Below are 24,314 nucleotides of genomic sequence, written 5' to 3'. Positions count from 1 at the left end.
GAGGTTTACCTAGTTCGAACTAAGCGCTCCGTTAGTTCGAATTAAGTTCGAACTAACGGAGCGCTAGTGTAGCACCTATGAAAGTTAGTTCAAACTAACGTCCGTTAGTTCGAACTAACTTTGTAGTGTAGACATACCCTAGGAGACTATGGGTCTGTCTCCCAGGGTATGTCTACACTACCCTCCTAGTTCGAACTAGGAGGGTAATGTAGGCATACCGCACTTGCAAATGAAGCCTGGGATTTGAATTTCCCAGGCTTCATTTGCATAAGCGGGGAGCCACCATTTTTAAAACCCCGCTGGTTCGAACTAGCGGGGTAGTGTAGACATACCCCCAGAGTTTCTTGGAGTTTAGTGTCCTGTTCCAGTATAGGCTGTAATTTATTGATAATGTGTTGGACAGGTTTAAGTTGGGAGCTGTAGGTGATGTCAAGTGGTGTTCTATTGTTGGTTTTCTTGGGTCTGTCTTGTAGTAGATAGTTTCTAGGTATTCGTTTGGCTCTTTCAATTTGCTTTTTTATTTCTCCGGGTGGGTAGTAGAGGTTTATAAATGCATTGCACAATACATAGGGTTATGCAGAAAATGATTACAACAATTACAATGGTTAAAAGAGTGGTTATAATAGAGTGTAGGAAAGGAGTTAGGGAAAATCCCAGCTGTTGGGCTAACCAATTTAGCCATGAGATGTTTACATTCTTAGTTATAGCATGTCTTACCCCATAGCATCCGTTGCCATGTCCTGTGCCACCTCCCTCCAGAGTTATTTTGAGGATTGCGGTAGTCGCTGTCATCGAACCATACCGGTCCCCATTGGAAGATGTCACTCTTGTTCTTCCAGTCGTTTGGGCTGAGAGGGACAAACTTGATTCCCAGTCCAGTAGAGTAGTTGAGCAGGGTGTTCTGGTACAGCAGTAACAATTAAGATGAGGAGGAGAACCATGTCTTGCTTCAGCTTAGGTTTTTCCCATAGTTCAGTCTATAACTAACAACAATGATTGCAAGCACTACAACAGCAAGCGGTATATATACAAAAAGTTCATGGTGGTTTTCCAGATCCACACCAGCGTTGGGAGGGATACATGCCACTGGAGGACTGTTCAGGGCCATTGCCTCAGTTTCCTGTAATAAAACATAAGGTTCACCGGTCTTGGATACAATCCAAGCCTCAGTAATGGTTATTGGTGTCAGCCCAGCATCTGCAGTGGTCCAGACTCCTTTTTCCTTGTAGGAGTGCAATATGCAGGTTCCCAAACTGTGCAATATGCATAGGAGTGCAATATGGTCAGTTCCCAAACTGGGGTGTTTGATTACCACAGTGTTTCCAGGTGCATATTTAGAATCTTTGAGTGGTACAGTGTGGCTAGGAGAAATTCTCCCTGTAGGGAAGATTCCCTTACTGATCGGACTGCCCGTAGGGGTCTGCCGGTTGTTTAATTTCTGCACCACAGTATTCAATCTGTTTCCCCATTTGCCATCTGTGGGCCATAAGTGGGCTTTCAACAGTCCATTCCAGCGTTCGACCATGCCATTAGACTGAGTCTCCTGGGGTGTTGGGACAAGGGCCATTAAGCTGTTTAGTCCCATGATTGTAAACAACCCTGTGGCCCATTGGGTTGGGTAAGCAAAACCAATTCCTGAAACAATTTTCACTCCAGTTAAAACATACTTCCACCCTTGCTTACTGGTGGGTAGTGGACCAATATAATTTACTTGCCAGGTTGCCCATAGTACCTTTCCATCTCTTAGTCTGGCAAGCTGTTGTTCTTCTGTTATATGTTTCCTGAGTTCAGCACAGAGGGTGCAAGCTTGGACCAGATCTCTGGCCTGTTGGTGCGTGATAGGCCACCCCCTGGCATGTGCCTGCCACACCAGCACATTGCTTCCTGTGTGTCCCAAGGTTTCATGTAGCCAAATGTACAGGCGTTCCCAATCCACCTGGGCAGTGAAAATCTGTGCTGCTGCATCTGCTAAGTTATTCAGCTGTGCAGCCAGGATGTTGTTCTTCTGGTGAGCTGACACAAGACCTATGCTTAAAGCATGTTGGGTTGCATGCTGGTATATCCATTTTCAATATTCCAATCCCCAAAAAGGCTTTCCCCCTATTTCCCAGTTATTATTCTTCCAGTTAGTTATCCACTGGGTGGCTCCAGCCCATGCAGCATAGGAGTCAGTGTAAATGGTACTGGCACCTGCCTCACAAGCTAGTTTGATTGCTGCCGGCTCTGCAAGCTGAGCTGTTCCCTCTATGTTTGCAGTCAGGGGTGCAGCGGATGTGTCTGCTGAGACCGCCGCAGCCTTCCCTGTCCACTTTCTTTTGAAATAGCCAGGCAGCCTGTATTCGCATATAATGTTGGATTTGAAAGCAAGCCAAAAGTGTTATCAACTCAGCCTTGAAAGAGACAGTGAAGTTTCAAAGCTTGAATTTCTAAATAATAATTTGTTTCTAGAGAGTTAAATTTAACCTTAAGAATGAATGCCCAACACAAGCACTAGCCAATTTGTGCCTTGTCTGTTTGTAATTTTAAGCAAGAGGACATTATCCAAAACAAAATAAAACTAATTCATTTGAAACCTACAAAATAGAGTTATAATATATAGAGCTCATACTTTATGCAGTTAACCAATTAAGTTTCAGTAGAATCCCTAATTTTTCCTTTGCAGATTTAACAAAAGTGTCCATAGACAAATGTTTAAATGTGATTTTTTCTTTGCCTAGATGGTTTGCACAGTGCTTAAGAAAGAGGCTGCAAAGAAACGAGGTGTCATTTTTAAAGCAGGTTTCCCTTCACATATTACAACAATCGCTTAATTTCTTCCACACTCCCACGGAGTCCACTTTTTACCTTCACATTCCCTCAAATCACTTGCTTCATCCTTTCAAAGAAAATATTCCTCATTCCTAGTAACTTTCCAATGTCTGTTCTACTTTCCTTATTCCTTCAACTATGCCCATAGGGCTCCAAACTTCTTGTGCCTTCCCCTTTCACATGTTTTTTCCTCCTTATGATCCGTCCTGATTTCTGCTAAATGACTTTTCCCAATGACACAGGTTTGTTCAGTATCAATTTGATAAGGAGGGTGGGCCTTCCAATTAGCCCCCACACCTTCTGATTCCTTTCAATAGGTAAATCTGAATGTTTATTATTGCAGTCAGCTATTACTAATTTTAAACTTCTCAGTATAGGGTTTTCATAACATTAATGCTGCTGCAAAGTCTGTGGTGAAAATAGAGTGCTCATCTTTGGACAGTCATTTTCTTTTGGGCTACTCCCGGTGGCAACTCCTTTTTCTCCAATATGGGCTTAATGATTGGGAGAGGAGTGTGAAGTGTTATGGCTTGAGCTTGGGTTAGCTCCTCTGCTTCCCTTAGTGCTGTGTAGGCTGCCAAAAGCACCTTTTCATAAGGCATTTAATTTGACTGTGACCTCTGCCATAACTTCGAGCCAAATTGTATGGGACAGCAGGGTACAGTTTCTCCTTCTTGCCATAAGGCATAGGACATCCCTGTGTTTCCCACAGTGAGATACAAATAAAATGGGGCATTAGGGTGAATTGGACCCATAGACTGATAAGTGTGTATCTCGTTTATCAGCTGTCTCAGAGCCTCCTCATGGGTGGAGGCTCATTCCCAGTGAACATGCTTCCTGAGCAAATTATACGGGGAGTAGGTATGAATTAAGATTCCCCGCTTTTCCAGATCTTTAATTAGTTCAGAGTCCGGAGCCATAGCTTCGGCTGGAATGCTGTATTGTTTTATCTTGGTTACAGTGGAAGGCGGGAGAGCGGGGGCTTGAGCCAGCAAATTCTTAAAGCCAGCTCCAAAAGCTCATTTTTTTCCATTAATTACTTTCTCCTTCTCCTCTCTAGCCTCGGGACGAGGCTAGCCTGTATATGCTCCATGTCCTTATTTAGTGTTCGCACTCAAGTGTCTAGTTTCTGGCATTGTTTTCGCAGTTCCTCCTTCTCCCTCTGAACCCTTATCAGCTCTGTTTCTAAGTTCCAGTAGCTAGTGCAGGCTGCTTGCCACACACCCTTTAACAGCCAGATGCAAGCACCTTTCCTTAACATCTCTTTATCCCATTTAGGGTTGCCCCATCCCTCTTGGGCAAACTTTTTCTCTATACAGCTAAAATCCATGTTAAACGTGACTGGCTTCATGCTGCTGTATTTGAACCAGTAAACAATCCTGCCAACTATGCCAGCTGATGGTCAGGGCAGTGTGTGTGTGTGTGTTACACCTGAGTCTTAAACTGCTGGGACACAAGGCCCCGTCACAGTGGGCAGTCTAGGAAAGACTGACGGGTGCCCCGAGGAGTTTAACGTCTGTGTCTTAGTCTGCTAGGATCAGGATCCCTTTGTGGAGGGCAGCCGACAGGCTGACAGATACCCCAGAGTTTATAGGAAGAGCTTATAAATCATGTGTTTACAATGGCTATTGCTCTATTTCTTAACTGCTAGCAAATATAGATCTTAAAAATGGTTACAAAGAAAATAAAGATAGAAAATAGAAATACTTGGTACCAAGTGACAGCTTAATCTTTAAAGAGCTCTAAATCTATGTGTACACTTAAGACAAAGGACACATCCAGGTACAATTTTTACCCCGTTCTGTGCCTCTTGACTCCAGAGTATCAGGCCAGGGCCAGTCCTAGGAAAGATGAATACGAGGTGGGCATCCCCGTGAAACCTCAGGAGGTCAAACACATAACCCGACCAGCAGGTAGATAGTAGATTGACACTCAGAGTAAGTGTGCTGTTGGACCCATCTTTATACCCATAGGGGCCCGTATCCTCTTTCTTATCTAAGATGCCAAATTGAGTTGGTCCGTCTTTGTGATGCCAGTTCTTACAAGCAAGTTTCAACTTAATTTACACTTGTAAGAGAGATAACTACATTGTGGGTACTGGACATTCTTTACTGGGCAGGTGTTCGTATCAATATGGGTTTCAGTCAAGGGCACTCCTTGGCAGCCTCTTGGTCAGCAATTGGTGTATCTCTGTTTACAGCCATCCAGGGTCACAGCAGCCAGCATACCTGGGCCTTCTGTCAAGGATCTTACTGCTCTGTGTACCCTGTATGCTTCAGGCAAGCAAAAATGGATGTTACAGGGGGGTTCCTATTTGGCTACAGGCAAGACTTAAGGTATGTAGTCAGAGGTGTGACTGCAGCATGTGTGGACCTTTCCAAGCAAGCTTTAACCTAGCTAGCTTGAATAAGGAATGTAGGTCATACATCCAGGACAGGAGATACTGCCCTGGGCAGCAGTGACTCTAAAAGAGATTTGGGGGTTATAGTAGATAACCAGCTGAACTCTAGTTCCCAGTGTGATGTCATGGCCAGAGGTTATTTTACCTGTGTATCTGGGATTGGTGTGACTGCTGCTGGAACACTTATGCCCAAAAATTCAAGAAGGATGTTGATAAATTGGAGATGGTTTAGAGAACAGCCATGAGAGTGAGTAAAGGGTGAGAAAACAACACGTAGTGACAGACTCAAGGAACTAAATCTATTTAGCATAGCACAAAGAAGGTTAACAAGTGACTTGATGGCAGTCCATAAGTATCAACATGGCCTCTTTAGTCTGGCAGAGAAAGGTATAATATGATCCAATGTCTGGAATTTGAAGGTACACAAATTCAGACTGATGATAAGGTATACATTTTTAACAGTGAGTAATTAACCATCAAACAATTTACCAAGCATCGTGGATGATTCATTGCCACTAACAACTTTTAAAGCAAGGCTGGATGGTTTTCTAAAATACGCACTCTAGAAAATAAGTTGGGGATAGTTCTATGGCCCGTGTTATACAGGAGGCAGAAGAGGTGATCACAGTGGTCTCTTCTGGCCTTGGCATCTATGAACAATGATAACAGTGAAGCCACAGCAGCATGGATTGCAGGTGACCCCCTGAAAGGCCAGGTAGGTACTTGAGTGATTAGCCCACACTGTTATCTGTGTTGCTATGGCTGCACTGGTATTTTTTGAGCAACACATTGTGTAGTCACACTTTAGACTGCAGTGTACCCATACCCAGAGGGTATGTCTACACTACAATGTTAGTTCGAACTAACGGACGTTAGTTCGAACTAACATTCATAGCCGCTACACTAGCGCTCCGCTAGTTCGAATTTGAATCGAACTAGCAGAGCGCTTAGTTCGAACTAGGAAAACCTCATTTTACGAGGATTAAGCCTAGTTCAAACTTACTAGTTCGAATTAAGGGGTGTGTAGCCCCTTAATTCGAACTAGTGGGAGGCTAGCCCTCCCCAGCTTTCCCTGGTGGCCACTCTGGCCAACACCAGGGAAACTCTATGCCCCCCTCCCGGCCACGGACCCCTTAAAGGGGCACGGGCTGGCTACGGTGCCCGTGCCAGGTACAAGCCTGCCAGCACCCAGCCAGCAGACCCTGCACCTGGCATGGCACAAAGCCACCCACCCGATGTCCCCCAGCCCACCCCCTCTTCCCGGGACCAGGCTGGCAGCTCCCGGGAGCTTGCCCTGGACCTCATCCACGATCTCCGCACTAGGCACAGGAAAGTGGCCGTCTAGGGCAGGAGAACTGCCAGCCTGGACACCCAGGAGCAGGTGTGCATGAAAATCAAGGGGGTCCACTGAGACCCCGGACCCTGAGCCCTGAGCTTACAATGGCCGTCCTGGGTCAGACCAAAGGTCCATCTAGCCCAGTAGCCTGTCTGCCGACAGCGGACAACCCTAGGGACCCTGGAGGGGATGGACCGAAGACAGTGACCAAGCCATTTGTCTCGTGCCATCCCTCTCCAGCTTTCCACAAACTTTGGGCAGGGACACCACTCCTACCCCCTGGCTAAGACTACTCCATGGACCCAACCTCCATGACTTGATCTCACTTCCCTTTAAACTCTGTTCTAGTTGTAGCCTTCACAGCCTCCTGCAGCAATGAGTTCCACAGGTTAACTATTTTCTTTGTGAAGAACAACTTTCTCTTACTAGTTTGAAGCCTGCTACTCATTCCTTTCCTTTGGTGTCCTCTAGTCCTTCTTTATGGGAACTCATGAAGAACTTTTCTGAATGCACCCTCTCCACCCAACCCCTGCTTTTAAAGACCTCTATCCTGTCTCCGCTCCATCTCCTCTTTTCTAAGCTGAACAGTCCCAGTCTCTGTAGCCTCTCTTCATCAGGGACCTGTTCCCAACCCCTGATCATGTTAGTTGCTCTCCCCTCTCCCAGCCTTTCTCTTCCCCTCTCCCACCTCCTTTTCCCAGTCTCCCCCAGTTTTGTTCAATAAAGACAGAGTCAATGTTGGAAGAAACGTTATCTTTATTTTGTACATCAATAAGAAGGGGGGCTAGGGAAGGGTAAGTGGAAGGAGGTGAGGGAGGAATGGGGTACGAGCCCCCAATGGGGACGACTGGGCTGGCTCTGCGGGCTTCTGGGGGTGGAAGCTCTCCTGCAGCCCCCCGATTGCCCCCTCTCCCCAGATGGCAGCCTGCGGCAAGTGCAGCCGGGCTGATGGCCAAGTGGTGTGATGTGCCCAGTGTGGGTACTCCGGGCAATCCAAGCCAGGACTGATTTGCAAGCGGGGCACCCCTTAGAACTGTTTGTCCGGGGTGGGGGTCGGGACCCTTTAAGCGCAGCCCTCGGCTAGCCTGAGGCAGCATCTCCACGCTCTAAGTCCTCCTCTGATGCCCTGCCGGCACTGCTTCCGGCCATCCTTAAGCCCTGTTCAGGGTCCACTCAATGTGGACTTGCTAGTTCGAATTAGCAAAACGCTAATTCGAATTAGTTTTTAGTTCTAGACGCGTTAGTTCGAATTAGCTTAGTTCGAATTAGCGCTGTAGTGTAAACGTACCCTGAGTGACTTGCCATAAGAAGAAATTTGTAACAGAGTAAGGAACTGAATCTGAGTTGAGTCCCAGTCTAACACCCTAACTTCAGAGAAAGGATGGTCCATTAGGGTTCGTATGCTAACAGTTTGTAAACTTGTCAATGGGAAGATGTAATTCTAAAGCCAAAGATATCACCAGGGGACACTTTTGTTTGAATGGTTACTTCAGAACATAAAAAGCAAAGGTACTAAGTGACAAAATTAACCCTAATGCCATTTAAATCAATGCCAAAACTATAGCCTCTAAACTCCGGAGATGTGGATTCTACCAATTAGTGATTTGTGATCAGATTCTGCACATCTTCCTAATACAAGCAGTTCTATGAATGTCAGAGAAAGCACAAGAAAGGATTTCTCTGACAGGGAAAGTACAAGTAACAATGAGTTTGAGATCATATACTGGTCTTAGTTTCTGATTAGTATGCAGGGTTGATCCTGCATCCCTTTTTCACTTGAGTAATCTTGTTACACATATCAGTAATTCCACTCAAAGCCATAGTCATGTCCACATATTCTGGGATTGCTCATGTGAGTAGGGTTGGAAGACATAGCTAATGCCACCTGAATAACATAACTTGTCAGTCTCTCTGCCTAACAGAAGTCTAGGTCTTGGTCCTTGAAGGTCTATCCACATGAATAATATCCAACATATTAGTGTAATTTTCATCCTTTCATCCTTACACCATCTTCTTGACACCCTCATGCATTATGTCACTTCTAGTATTGACATTGTAAGATCTTTGTGGGAGCTTTTATTGTTATCTGTGAAGAATTTAGCTGAAGATCATCCCTGAGCTGAGTGTTCTGAGCCTACTGAGATACCTGAGGTAATTACCTGGGAGTCCAAAGAGTCCAGCCAATCCACAAGCAAGGGTCTAACCAGGTGGCATAAAAGCAGGTATATAGACTCTCAGTGAAGGCAACTAGACCAGTCTGCCAGACATTGCTATGTTGTGGTTACTCCCAGCTACATGATAGTTTTGACAGACTGCCCTGCTTGTCCTGACATGAGCACTCTGTGCCAATACTGTTAGTTTTGGGGCACAATGATGCTTTAATCAGTTAATTTTGAAAGAGGGCACCTAAATGGCACTGAAAAACAACATCATGAGAGCAAAGAAGCAGCCATGATTTCTCAAAGTAAAGTTTTGGAAACAACTTTAAGTACATCTGCAAAGGGTAAATGTTGTAGGAAACACTGTTAGTATAGATCAAGAATAGCCCCAGCAAGAGAGGATTTAGCTACCTTGAATGTACCAGCATTCTTCTTTACCCAGGTTAGGAGAAGAACATTTTTGAATAGCAGTTATTTAGAGGTATGTACCCAACCCCAGGCAAAAAGATTTAGTCCTATAATTCCCTTTAACACTAATGACTTACACAATAAAGTCCCTGCTCATCTCACTTGAATACTCATCCTTTAGCTGTGCTCTCTGAAGCACTTAATACAATAAAAGAGTCTTAAAAGTAAACCAATTTATGTCACAGCTCATATATTACATTTGGAGGAAATAAAGTTTAAAACGTGTACCACTCTGCACCTATGCATACCGCCAACCAGACAGAATAATCTGGGAAACTTAATTCAGATCACATGGCTGCAAGCAGAGCTGAATCAGAAACCACACACATGAGAACGCTGTGAATAAATCTTTGTACAGTCTATAATGGACTATGTGTCTAACTGCTCGTTAAAGCTCAAAAATAAAATAAAATTCTAGTTACCACTGAAATGGTGACAGAAGTGCATCCCATGCAGAAAACGTTGAGTGATTATTTCCTCTTCAGATAATATCATTAGATTAGCATAGGAGGGAACTACACAGTTTGATCTTGGTATGTTTACAATAGAATTTCCTTTAATGATGCTTTAAATGAAACACCAGCAGCAATAATACAAAATCCACACAATCAGCATAAAAAAGTCTTGGCTCTAAAGAAAACAAAGGGCGGGGAAAAGCCAAGTTTCTTACACTGTACAATGGAACAATAATGATTATCTCTGGAGAGAAGCAAGAGCGATTCAGAAATAGTCTGAAAAATACAATTTCCCCTTGTAACAAGGTAGTCTACTCTAAGGGCCAGAGTACTGGCCCATCCAGCCCTGGTCAATAGCGCACCCTACTGGGAAGAGGACAGGCGATGCCTATAAAGGAGCTTGGCTCCTCTGGCTGGAGCAATGTGTACAGTGGAAGACTTTGGGCCCCTTCCACCCTGTGAGGGAAACACTTCTTTGTAAGTGAAGATGTCCCATGTTGAAAGGGACAGACCCATATCTGAGCCCTCCTGCCAGGGCTATCCTTAGGATTTTTGAGGCCTATGCAACATTATTAATCTGGTGCACTACTGTTTTCTGTGTGTGAAGGGGGCGCAGCTCCTGCACGAAACCTGCTTAGAGAAACCAGGTTGCTCCATATCTTCCTGTCTACTCACCTGTTCAATAGGCAGAGCCCCTCATATGAACAACCAGGGGCTAAATTAAATGTGTGTATGAAATTGGAGCAGATATAAAACAGTTTAAGTTTTTTAAAAATGAAAAATATGAAAAAAACTCAAATACACTTTATTTCTGTTGTCATTATTCACTCCCTGAATTGGACACAGCTCACATTCCTCCCTTGACCATAGATACTGGTGGATGGAACAGAGTCTTCCCCAGAAGTCGCAGTGGAGGAGATCATAGAATCCTAGGGTTGGAAGAGACCTCAGGAGGTCATCGAGTCCAACCTCCTGCCCAAAGCAGGACCAATCCCAACTAAATCAACCCAGCCAAGACTTTGAAATCTGGGACTTTAAAACCTCTAGTGATGGAGATTCCACCACCTCCCTAGGTAACCCATTTCAGTGCTTCACCACTCTCCTAGTGAAATAGTTTTTCCTAATATCCAACCTGGACCTTCCCCACTGCAACTTGAGACCATTGCTCCTTGTTCTGCCATCCGTCACTACTGAGAACAGCCTCTCTCCTTCCTCTTTGGAACCTCCCTTCAGGAAGCTGAAGGCTGCTGTCAAATCCTCCTTCACTCTTTTCTTCCGCAGACTGAATCAGCCTCTCCTCATAGGTCATGTGCTCCAGCCCCCTAATCATTTTAGTTGCCCTCCACTGGACTTTCTCCAATGCATCCACATCCTTTCTGTAATGTGGGACCCAGAATTGGACACAATACTCCACTGGTGCCGAATAAAGGGAAATAATCACTTCTCTATATCTGCTGGCATGCTTCTCCTAATGCACCCTGTGACGGGGAAGGTGTTCCCCACACTCGCAGCTATGGCCCCACGGAGGCTCGTGGCGGGGAAGCAGCTGAGCGCCCCAGAGAAGCCGGGGGGCCGGGGTGCACGGCCGGGGGCAGAGCCATGGCAGCAAGCATGCCGCCCGGGGCGGGCATTAGAACCCCTGGGGGACCACATGGCGGGGATGCCACGGGGAAGGGCAGCCCCAGCCCGCCGGGTCAAAACGGTGGTGGCAAGGGCGGAGAGGGGGCGAGCCAGGAGGGAGCAGGCACTGGCGGCATTCTCCCCTCCTCCACAGGCAGCCCCAGCGGAGCAGCAGCCGGAGGGCTCTGCACGGAGCGGCAGACCACTCGGGACCTGGCTGGGAACGGGAGGACCAGGCCCAATGGCCGGGGAGCTTTTGCAGGGAGGAAGGAGCCGCGGCCACCGTGCCTGGGGACCAGAGCGGGCCGAGTCTGAGTAAGGACATTCTGGCCACAGCGACCCGTCAGTGCAACCCGGGAGCAACCGCTGGGAAGGACTACAAGCCGGTGGCCCGGGAGCCTGCCGGAGGGTGAGAAGGACAGAGAAAGAGAGGCGAGGGGATGACCGTGAATCACCTCGCCACACACCCCAATATTCTCTTAGCTTTGTTGGCTACCAGGGCACACTGTTGACTCATATCCAGCTTCTCATCCACTGTAGTCCCCAGGTCTTTTTCTAGCAAACTGTTGCCTAGCCAGTTGTTCCCCAGCCCATAACAATGCTTGGGATTCTTCCGTCCTAAGTGCAGGACTCTGGACTTATCCTTGTTTAACCTCATAAGATTTCTTTTGGCCCAATCCTTCCCTAGCTTAGTGTCATCTGCAAACTTGCTGAGGGTTCAATACTCCCCCCATTCAGGTCATTAATAAAGATCTTGAACAAAACCGGTCATCGAACCAATCCTTGAGGCACTCCACTTGACACAGACTGCCAACCAGACATCGAGCCATTGATTAGTACCCACTGAGCCGGACAGTCTAGCCAGCTTTCTATTCACCTTACAGTCCATTTATCCAATCCATATTTCTTTAACTTGCTGGCAAGAATACTGTGGGAGACTGTATCAAAAACTTTGCTAAAGTCAAGATATCATCCCCTCCCCCCTTTCCCATTATCCACAGAGCCAGCTACCTCATCACAGAAAGCAATCAAGTTGGTCAGGTATGTCTTGCCCTTGGTGAATTCATGTTGACTATTTCTGATCACTTTCCCCTCTTGCAGGTGCCTCAAAATGGATTCCTTGAGGATCCCCTCCATGATTTTTCCAGGGACTAAGGTAAGGCCAACTGATCTGTAGTTCCCTGGATTGTCCTTCCCTTTTTTAAAGATGGGCACTAAATTTGTCTTTTTCTGATCATTCAGGACCTCCCCTGCTCACCACAAGTTTTCAAAGATAATGGCCAAAAGCTCTGCAATGGCATTTGCCAATTCCCTCAGCACCCTCAGATGAATTAAATCCAGACCCATGGAATTGTGTATGTCTAACTTTTCTAAATATTTCTTAACCTGTTCTTTCTCTACCGATGGCTGCCCACCTCCTTCCCATACTGCGTTGCCTAGTGCAGTAGTCTAGGAGCTGACCTTGTCTGTGAAAGACAGAGACAAAAAAAAAAAAAAAAAGCATTGAGTACTTCAGCTTTTCCCACATAATCTGTCAATATGTTACCTCCCTAATCCAGTAGGAGCCCCACACCTTTCCTGACCACCTTCTTATTGCTAACATGCCTGTAGAAACCTTTCTTGCTACCCTTCACATCTCTTGCTAGCTGCAATTCCAATTGTGCTTCTGTCTTCCTGATTACTCCCCCTGCATTCTCAAGCAATGTATTTATACACTTCCCTAGTCATCTGTCCAAGTACCCACTTCTTATATGCTTCCCTTTGTGTTTAAGCTCACCAAGGATTTCCCTGCTAAGCCAATCTGGTCACCTACCATATTTGCTTTTCTTACTGAGCATCGGGATTCTTTGTTCCTGTGCCTTCAATAAGGCTTCTTTAAAACACTGCCAGCTCTCCTGGACTCCTTTCCCTTTCATGTTAGCATCGCAGGAGAGCCTGCCCGTCAGTTCCCTGGGGGAGTCAAAGTCTGCTTTTCTAAAGTTCAAGGTCTGGAGAAAGGGCAAAGAGACATGGTTGGGGGGGAAGAAGATGAGGCAAGGGGACCTGGGACTGCCTCAGAGGTCTTGGGGAGGGGGAGGAGGCAGGGAGAACTGGGGCTCCCCCAGGGGTGCTGGTGTGGAGGATGAGGCAGGGGGCCTTGGTTGTCCCCCAGATATCCTGGTGGAGGGGATAGAACAGAGGGATCTGAATCACCAGTTGCTCTATGTGGCCTGGGCGGAGGTGACTCACCTGGAATAGGAGGCACTCATGGGTACTGATGATTGATTTAGCCCAGCGTAGCCTGGGAACTGCCTATCCCCCATGTTCCCTAGCCTCTGCAATTGAATAGTGGTGGAGCTGAGGCAGGCGCATGGGGCAAGGGGAAGCTTTACCTGCAGCACTCTACATCAGAGTTGCCCCAGGCCTGTCAGAGGCCTGAGAGTGCAGGGAGGAGGCAGGAGCCATGCCATGAGGAAGCCCAGATGTCCACAGCACTCGGTAACCAGAAATGGCTGGGCTGGCTGCAGAAACTTCCTCTCCCCCATCCCCACTCACCCCACCAAGAGGTATGTACCTTAGGGGGGAGGAGTGTGGCTAGCGTGGAGTTCCTGAGGGTCAGGCTGCCTGGGCTCCTCTCTGCCTCTGCCCCCATCTTCAATTAGTGGAACAAGTGGAAGGAGATGGTAGGTGGAATGCAGCCCTGCTGCCAGCTGAGAGCAACACCTTCCATGTACAGCACACACATCTTCATAGGGACACCTGAAAATCTGGTGCCTTATGCACCAACATATGTTGCATATGCCTAGGGATGATGGCCCTGCCTCCAACAGACGTCCCTACTTTTCTTCAAAATGGGGAAATTGCCCTGCATTTGCAGTCTCCCCCCTGTCATCAATACTTGTGGGTCCTACTTCTGGCTGGATCCTTGCTCGCCAGCTGCCCACCCACCAGCTATGAGTGTGTGTGCATGTGGGGGGAGGGTTTCCAATGGCTGACAATGGGGATGAGTGTGCAAGGATGGCCAGTCAAACCTGCAGCATGTGGGGACAGCTACTCCCCCTTTTGGTCTATCAGTGCAGTCCCTGCTGTGTGCCAGCTCTTGGCTAGCAGGCTCTCGCTCTCTCCCTCCCCGACGCCAGTTCTAGCCAGTGCTGCCCAGCTGATTAGTGCATGGAGATTGCGACAGGTTACACATCCCCTGCTGCCTACCCATTGGCCCTTCCCATGAGTCCCCTCTCACTGTCTTCTTCCTGCTGTGCATGTTCCCCCCAGCCTGACTGCTCCAGCATCCCACTCCTGTTGCTGTGCAGAAAACCAGCCCCAGGTCAGATCATTCAGCTCACCAACAGCCTGGCTGCAGCAGGCTACTTCCCTCCCTCACTGCCTCAGGCTGGGTTGGCACCCAGGGAAAGCTCAAGACCCTCTGTTCCAAGGTACTAGGCAGGAGGTGCCAATTCCCTGCACAGTACTGGCATGGGGGAGCTTTTCTGCTCCTCAGCTAAGCTTGGGAGTGGCAGGGAGGAAGCAATTTCCAGAAACTGAAGAAGGGGAATACTGCTGCCCAAAGTGCAGGTCAAACACTAGAGTCTGATTCTGTAGCTGTTTCAGCCGTGCATCACTGATAGACATGATTGATGTTCTGGTGAGTCTACAGTGCTGAACTTGTTCTCTATCACATACGATGTATACTATTGTGTACAGTGTGAGGACAACTTACATTTGCAGTTAGTTGCCCTGCACCTACTAACTGTAGCAAAAGTATCATTTTTTCTTTTAATTGTTCTTTGCCATTTCCACCTTCAACTCCAAGTCTAATGGTCACTCAGAGGATTTTTTCCACCCACGAAGTTATTTTCTTCACCCTTCACACTCGAACAGGCAAATGCAATATTCCACTTCCAACAAAGCACATGGCCATTCCACTTACAATTTCTTTTAATCAGTAACATAATAAGTTATTTACTTATTCCCACAATATAAGAACATGGAGTCACCAAATGAAATCAATAGTCATCAAGTTTAAAACAAACAAAAGGAAGTTTTCCTTCACTTAGCGCACAGTCAACTTGTGGAACTTCTTGCCAGAGGATGTTGTGAAGACTAGAACTTTAACAGGGTTAAAAAAAAGATCTAGATAGATTCATGAAGGTTATGTCCATCAATGGCTATTAGCCAGGATGGGTAGGAATGGTATCCCTAGCCTCTGTTGCTCTGGTAATGGATGACAGGAGAGGGATCACATGATGATTACCTGTTTTGTTCCCTCCCTCTGGGGCATCTGGTATTGGCCACTGTTGGCAGACAGGATACTGGGCTAGTTGGACCTTTAGTCTGACCCAGTATAGCCATTCTTATGTATCTGAATTCCCTCTGATCTGCCCCAATTTGAATAGCTATGTTGGGTGCTAAGCATTCAGGCTCCTGCTTTGGGGGCAGCTTTTAGCGTCCCAGGATTGTCTGACACATCTTGCTCAGCTTCCCTTTTTAGAGGATCTAGGAACCTACAGAGTTGGAGTAGGTGTCTTGTGTTGTTTTCTTCCTCACGTGTTCACACTAACATCACAGACAGGTGCAGCCTCCGGGCTGCTGCAATCTGAACCAAAGGCACCAGGATGGAAAAGCAGTAAGGGCTGCTTGTGATGAAGCAGTTCACCCATCATTTCCCCTAGTGCATCCAGTCATTTCAGCTTGGAAACATTCATCTGCTAGGTAAGAGACAGGCTGTTTCCTTGGACTGACCCTCTGCTATCTCTTATGATAAACAGGGACAAGGAACTTTGGCTGTGGAACAACTACTGCAAGAGAGCAGGTGGAGCCAGTCTTGCCACTGTTGAAGTGCGCTGACAGACTCTGATCTCTAACTCTATCTTTCCCCACCGGGCAGTATGATAGCCCTGTTTTCCACGAGAAGCATTCTTTGGCACAACAGACCCTAAATGAGAAGGCAGCTGCTTAGAGGGAGATCTCTATGGCCATAGTCTGACATATGCTTTTTAATTTTGACTATGGCACTAAATTATTAGAAAGGTTAGATATTTACAGTAAGTACATTGGGAAAAAAATAGCAAAACTGTCAATTATATTCATGTTCCCAATTTTAAGTACAGAGGGAATTGGTAGAACTAGAGATTCCCATTTTAGAATGAGAACCTCCTTCCTCAGCTACTCCAGGATCTTTTCCTTAGTCAGAGCACTGAACACTAATGTCTCTGCTCTCTTGTGGACTCTTGTTCAGGCCTTTCACAGAGCTTCTTTTTCCACACTGAAGTCTCTCGCCTCAACTGGGCACCAGGTGTCCATTAAGTTATCAGCTGAGGTTTCCCAGTCCAAGTCCTCTGGCTAGTTAGGTCCATCTATTACACCTGTGTCATCATTAATTGCCTGTTAACTCCTTTCAAGCCCCTAACATCACTACAATTACCCTGTGGTAGACCTCTTCATTGTAGGGAAATGCTAATTTCTGCTGTGCTGCTAAGAAGCATATCACAGATTATGGGATCATGTTACAAATTTCCCATGCCCATATTTTGAAATTCTACATTTTTCTCAACCTCTCCCCCACATCAGTAAGCACTCTCCTACTTGTGTGCTGAGACTAAATCCCTCCTGCTATGGAAAGGATACACAGGAAGAAAACAACATACAATTGGAAAAACACAAAACTCAATAGAGCCTAAATAAGAAAATATAAGAAATGTTCCATTATAGACCTCAAATAATGAAAAGTTCTGGTTGTAAAGGTCACAGTCCCCTCTCTGGGTGTTTTCAAATGTATTCTATAGCTGTGAGTCTTTAGACCATAAACCAGATGCACCAGCATGCTCTACAGTTTGCGCCACTCCAGACACAAAGCAGACATAAAGCTGGTTTAACTAGCCAGTGAATCGAAGGTTATAGCTGCTTCGCATTCTCAAAACAGTACAAATCATAGGAGTGTTTCAGAGAAGCTGGTTTTGTGAGTGTTGTGGAAGAAAGAGCTTGGGACTATATTCTGATCTCATTTACACCAGTGTAAACATAGTGTAAATCCACAAATGTCAACTTGCACAGGTATGACTGGGTCTGTTATTTGGGTAGCATATGTTACCCATTGTATAGAGCCATGTGCATCTGCAGCTTTACTGAATAATGAATTAATAACAGACTAGGATGAGGTATGTAGTAATAGAAGAGCCTGATTTACATTTTAGGGACTATGATGCAGTTATAAACAAAACTGTATTGCTTAGTCGATTGAGAACCCAATCTAGGTGGAAGCAAGGCAAGGAGAAACTCAGCCTTATATCAGGGATCAGAGTGCAGCAAGGTGGTCTGGAGCCCTCCTTGCAGCTGCTATTTCAGCCATTTGTGTGGTGTTGTGGACACAGGATCCTTGTACACCCAAATCCCATGCTCCTATCCTAGCCTATCCCTATCCCCCCTTCCTTATCTAGAGCTGATGCAAAGACCACTTACATAGGCCTGTACAGCTTCTTTGTCCACAGCCTCTGCACAGCACAAATACAGACCATCAGTGGCACGAGGCACTTGTGCACTTCTGTCATATCGGGGGGAACGTTCCCTAGTTTTAGCACATTCTGAAAACAAAACTGTCATGGAAGACACTGTCACCATAAATGTGAGATTCCTACATTAAATCAGCTATTTTTCTGGGATTGCAGTATCACCAGATATTTAATTAAACAGATCCCAATGAATAAGATATAATGCCCATATTCAGGGACCAGTACAATCCATCTCAGGACATATGCTGCTTAATTGTGTAGGTGCTTCCTAAATACTACCCGGAGTGGGGTGTGTTTAAAAATAGATGAGCTCTATGAGGGGACTGCTGATTCGGATGGAGCAAGGGGGACTTTGCTGTGGCAGATTACTGGCACATCAATGTTTCAGTCCTGACAATGTTATGTTTAGAAATTCCCCATGCCCACACTTAGAAATTCTGGATCTTTCTTAATCTCTTTTGCACATCAGTATGCACATTGGTAACTCCCTGACAATTGTGATTTTACTAAATTGTAACAGTACAGCTTCTTTTTGTTTAGTGTTGCCTAATCTCTCTCATAAATATGAGATGGGAAACCTTTCTAAAAGGATAGCTGTGCTGTGCTGTAACAATGCTGCATATTAACTCTGCTGGGCTGGGTTTGAGGAACCAAACGCAGCACAAAGGAAAGAGATTAGGCCCAATCATAGGGGTCTTCGACCTCCTGTCAGATTTGAAGAACTCCCACTGATTTGATTGGGAGTTACTCATATAGTCAGGCAGGGAGGCAGGATACCAGTTGTCAACCGGTTCTAATACAGTTCAACCACCCCCTCAGTCCAATGGGAACTTTCTTTGCACAAGATCAGAGGGAATGAAAAAACAAAGTCCTGAAACAAAACCAAAAACAACCAATCCAAAAGTTAAGTTGGACTTAAATCATTGCACTCAGAGGGTATGTCTACACTACCACTCTAGTTTGAACTAGGGTGGTAGTGTAGACATACCCAGAAATGGTGACTCCTACCCGTGGAGCAATCTCCGGAGCTCCAACAAAACCAGAAATAGAAGCATTTATTTTAAAATAATCAAGTAATTCATGCCTTAGAGGCTATGTATTTCTTCTGATAAATGTCTTTGTTTTCCATAGCTCCTATCGTCTCCTATCTGACAGGAAATGGTTTGAAGAGTGGGTCAGACTACCTCTTACCTTCCTTCATATCACACAGGATAATTTGTCAATGAGTGCTAAGAGATTATACTCCATCCTTTAAGAGGCTTGTGTCTTCTGGAACACAGGCTATTGGATTAAATTGATCTAACATAAGCTTTGTACTTTTAATATGACTGGGGGAAAATCTGCATGCTAGATCTCTGGGTCTATGTCTACACAGCAACATTATTTCGGAATAAGGGTTCGTCTACACTAGCCCCCTAGTTCGATCTAGGGAGGCCAATGAGGGTGACCAAAATTGCAAATGAAGTGCAGGATTTAAATATCCCGCACTTCATTAGCATGTTCCTGGCCGGTCGCCATTTTAGAAATAGACTAGGCCAAAGTAAGTGCCCGCATCTACACGCGGCAGTGAAAAGGGATTCCAAATTAAAGACCTAAATCAAATTAGCTGTTAAACCTCATTCCAGGAGGAATAACAGCTAATTTGATTTAGGGCTTTCATTTGGAATCCCGTTTCACTGCCGCGTGTAGACGCGGGCCGTTACTTCAGGCTAGTCAATTTCTAAAATGGCAACCTGCCAGGAACATGCTAATGAAGTGTGGGATATTTAAATCCCGTGCTTCATTTGCAATTTCGGTCGCCCTAATTAGCCTCCCTAGATTGAACTAGGGGGCTAGTGTAGACATACCCTAAGTGACATTATTCCAAAATAACATAATCTGCATGTACACAGAAAGAGGGTACGTCTACACTAGCTCATTAGTTCAAGCTAGGTAGGGTAATGAGGGCAAGTGGAGTTGCAAATGGAGCCCAGGATTTAAATATCCTGGGTTTCATTTGCATGTTCCTGGGCGCCGCCATTTTTAAATCCCCCTTAGTCTGAACTCCGTGCCCGCGGCTACACGCGGCACGGAGTAGGTAGTTCGAATTAAAGATCCTAATTTAAACTACCGTTACTCCTCGTGGAATATTTAAATCCCAGGCTTCATTTGCAGCTCTGCTTGCCTTCATTACCCTACCTAGCTTGAACTAACGAGCTAGTGTAGACGTACCCAGAGTTATTTCAACATAACGTCAAAATAATGTTGAGCTGGACAACTGCTTACCCCGACTCCTGTAAACCTCATTGTATGAGATGTAAGCGAAGTTGGAGGAAGAGTGCTCTGTCTCAAAATATCTGCTGCGAAGACAATACGGAAAGTTGAAATAAGCTATTTTGACTTCAGCTATGCAAATGGCATAGCTCAAGTTGCATAGCTTATTTTGAGTTTAGCCCTGCTGTGTAGATGTGCCTTTAGTGTTGGATCCAGGATTTGTGGTGGAGGACTCCTACAGCCCAGATCCCCACTTGTATTACGTAGCTAACTCCCACTGAAACCAGGTGCCTTTGAGGCTCTTGGCCTAAGTCACTTTTCTGCTCTGTATATCTTTTATCCAAAGAAAGACTGAACTGGTCCTAATGTACAGCAGTCTAAGAGCTTTTCTTAGTTGTGCTCACTTAGTCCTGGCCTACACTAAGGAGTTATTTCAAAATAATAAGAGGAGCATCCACACTACCAAGCCCATTATTTCAAAATAAGGGTCTGGTTATCTCAGAATAATAAGTCTTGCTTTTCACGAGGAGTAAAGCTTATTTAGAAATAGTTATATTGAAATAGCAGTAGTGTGGACCCTCTACTTCTGCTATTTTAAAAAAACTACTACCCAGAGTCATTCAAAGTAATTACTTCCCAGTGCTTCCTGGGGCTCTAAGTCAAGGTTACGCATCCATATTAAGGGAGCCTGCCTCGGAGTAATTTTGTAGGTCTCCCATAGTGTGGATACGCTATTTCAAAATAGTTATTTTGGGAGTTATTATTTCAAAATAAGTTATTTCAAAATAATTTCTTAATATAGACGTGCCCTTAGAGTGACCCTAAAGGGACATCTCCTCTGGCCAGGGACTACTGGAGCACCACACAGTTCATTTCCACAGCCCGGCCACAACTGTCCCTATGCCCATAGGGTGGCTCATCTTTACACTGCCTTTACACACCCTTACATCAGTAGATTCATCAATTCCCATTGAATTTAAAGCCAGAAGGAGACATCATGCTCATATAGTCTCATCTCCTGCACTTCTGAGGCCATACAACCTCACCCACTCAAACTCTAAAGGGCCTATAACCTCTGGCTGAGCTATTTAAGTCCTCAAATCTATTAGGGTATCTCTTTAGAGCAGCACAAACAGAAAAGAGCTGGGGTCCAGAATCAAGCCCCTAATAAATTTAAGATACACACAAAAAATAAAATCTTTTACAAATTTTACCTTTAAAGGAATAGGCTATCCTTTGACCACAAAAGGGAAGGGCTCGTCTATGGATCTGGCTGCCTAAATATACACAGCTGACAATACAGCCAAAATTTCAGATTAGCCAAACGACTGAGATTGGTTAGAACTTTAGAACTGCTTTGTTGGTATTAGCAGAGGGAGTCTTTTAAATGGAGCCAGTGCATTACTGCATCATACAGAGGACTGTTGCATTAGCAATTCTGATTTCCATCTGTTTCAGCAGCATTATGGCATGAAATAAGTAACAAATTGTTCCTTTTTGAAGTTTTATATGGATTTATGGTAGTATGCTGATCCAAAGGTGATTTTTCTCCTTTTTGATGTTGACTTCCCACAGAGACCTAAGACAACAGTTAATAAAAAGACAATCTGTTTATCTGTTTTAATGCTGTGAAGCCTGAACAAAGAAAAAATTCTCCTCACATGAGATCTGGGACTCCCCCTGACATAGCAATGCTGTGTTGTTTTGATCAAACTAGCAATGTACAGAGTACATGTATGGCAGAATTTTAAATGTGAAAATAAGACAGGCAGTGATTGTGGCTGGTGGGTCACTTCCTTCTCATTATTGGGGAGATACCAGTGTTCAAAACTCCTAATTATTTTATAGGAAAAGACAGCTTATTTTATCTCCTATAACTGTTGCAATAGTTAGTTTGCTTGGAAGAGAGCATATCAGCTAATATTTCTCTCATCAGAGGTATAATTAATTAGGAGAATTTAATTTGGAAGCATTCTCAGTTACTCCACTATGTGCACAGAACGGTTCTTCCATAACAGCCTACATAACACATTTTAAATATGAATATAGATGCCATACTTTGGCAACCCTAATTTTAACATTGCTTAATATGTAATTATTGTTTTGTTATTAATATAAAGTATCTGTATAGTAGTTATTAAATCTGATGGACTCTAGATGATGTACTATGCCTCATAACCAGGCATTGGAGGGTTGATATCAACCTCCTCCTAGTGTTGGCCAGAGTGGCTATCTCTAAGACCAGGGAGAGGAAATTTGGCTGAGGGGCCTAATATTCCTCCAAATATTTCTTGGAGCAGATGTTAGAACCTGTGCTCCTCCTTCCAGGTGAGCACCTGAACCACTGGGTTATAGAATCATGCTTCCTCTTTTGCCAATGTAATATTTAATTATTGACATGAAGCAGAACTTATTCAGTAGGAGGGATTGTTCCATCTCAGTACAGCTAACTGGTGAGTGGTTAAGGCACTTATATGGGATGGGTATGTGTGTGAGTTCCAGGATGGGATTCAAACTTGGGGCCCATGAGGTCAGTGCCGAGTTAGTGGGTATAAGGGCATAAGAACATAAGAATGGCCATACTGGGTCAGACCAAAGGTCCATCTAGCCCAGTATCCTGTCTACCGACAGTGGCCAGCATCAGGTGCCCCAGAGAGGGTGGACCGAAGACAATGATCAAGCAATTTGTCTCCTGCCATCCCTCTCCAGCCTCTGACAGACAGAGGCCAAGGACACCATTTTATCGCCTGGCTAATAGCCTTTTATGGACCTAACCTCCATGAAATTATCTAGCTTCTCTTTAAATTCTATTATAGTCCTAGCCTTCACATCCTCCTCTGGCAAGGAGTTCCACAGGTTGACTACATGCTGTGTGAAGAAGAACTTTCTTTTATTAGTTTTAAACCTGCTCCCCATTAATTTCATTTGGTGTCCTCTAGTTCTTCTATTTAGGGAACTAATGAATAACTTTTCTTTATCAGCCCTCTCCACACCACTCATGATTTTATAGACCTCTATCATATCCCCCCTCAGTCTCCTCTTTTCTAAACTGAAAAGTCCCAGTCACTTTAACCTCTCCTCATATGGGACCCATTCCAAACCCCTAATCATTTTAGTTGCCCTTTTCTGAACCCTTTCCAAGGCCAAAATATCTTTTTTGAGGTGAGGAGACCACATCTGTACACAGTATTCAAGATGTGGGCGTACCATAGTTTTATACAGGGGCAGTAAGATAGTCTGGGTCTTATTTTCTATCCCTTTCCTAATAATTCCTAGCATCCTATTTGCCTTTTTGACCACCGCTGCACACTACGTGGAAGTTTTCAGAGAACTGTCCACGATAACTCCAAGATCTCTTTCCTGATTTGTCATAGCCAAATTAGCCCCATCATACTGTACGTATAGTTGGGGTTATTTTTCCCGATGTGCATTACTTTACACTTGCCCACATTAAATTTCATTTGCCATTTTGTTGCCCAATCACTCAGTTTGGTGAGATCTTCTTGGAGTCCCTCACAGTCTGCTTCTGTCTTGACTATCCTAAACAGTTTGGTATCATCTGCAAACTTTACTACCTCACTGCTTACCCCTTTCTCCAGATCATTTATGAATAAGTTGAAAAGGATTGGTCCCAGGACTGACCCTTGGGGGACCCCACTAGTTACCCCTCTCTAATCTGAAAATTTACCATTTATTCCTACCCTTTGTTTCCTGTCTTTTAATCAGTTCTCAATCCAAGAAAGGACCTTCCCTCTTATCCCATGGCCATGTAATTTACACAAGAGCCTTTGGTGAGGGACCTTGTCAAAGGCTTTCTGAAAATCCAAGTATACTATATCTACTGGATCCCCCTTATCCGCATGTTTGTTAACCCCTTCAAAGAACTCTAATAGATTAGTAAGACAGGATTTCCCTTTACAGAAACCATGTTGACTTTTGTCCAACAAATTATGTTCTTCTACATGCCTCAGAATTTTATTCTTTACTATTGTTTCGACTAATTTGCCCGGTACTGAAGTTAGACTTACCGATCTGTAATTGCCAGGATCGCCTCTAGAGCCCTTTTTAAATATTGGTGTCACGTTGGCTACCTTCCAGTCATTAGGTACGGAAGCCAATTTAAAGGATAGGTTACAAACCACAGATAATAGTTCAGCAATTTCCGATTTGAGTTCTTTTAGAACCCTTGGATGAAAGCCATCCAGTCCCGGAGATTTGTTAACATTAAGTTTTTCTATTTGTTCTAAAACCTCCTCTAATGACACATCAATCCGGGACTGTTCCTCAGATTCATCAACCACAAAGGACGGTGCAGATTCGGGAATCTCC

General features: G+C 44.9%; 1 long non-coding RNA gene across 1 annotated transcript in view; it reads left to right on the top strand.

Moving 5' to 3' along the window:
• LOC142830750 (uncharacterized) overlaps positions 1-12,669 on the top strand; it is a 93,882-nt gene extending 81,213 nt beyond the window's left edge. Inside the window, exons 2-4 of the long non-coding RNA XR_012906205.2 lie at positions 11,402-11,656; positions 12,349-12,403; positions 12,490-12,669. This is a non-coding gene — a long non-coding RNA (uncharacterized LOC142830750). The remainder of the gene's footprint in view (positions 1-11,401; positions 11,657-12,348; positions 12,404-12,489) is intronic.
• Positions 12,670-24,314: the final 11,645 nt, after the last annotated feature.

Source organism: Pelodiscus sinensis, chromosome 10 (genome assembly GCF_052426305.1).
Source record: "Pelodiscus sinensis isolate ZL-2025 chromosome 10, ASM5242630v1, whole genome shotgun sequence".
Taxonomy (NCBI): Eukaryota; Metazoa; Chordata; order Testudines; family Trionychidae; genus Pelodiscus; species Pelodiscus sinensis.
Note: the sequence above shows the minus strand (reverse complement) of the source record. Positions and strands in the feature narration are given on the sequence as shown.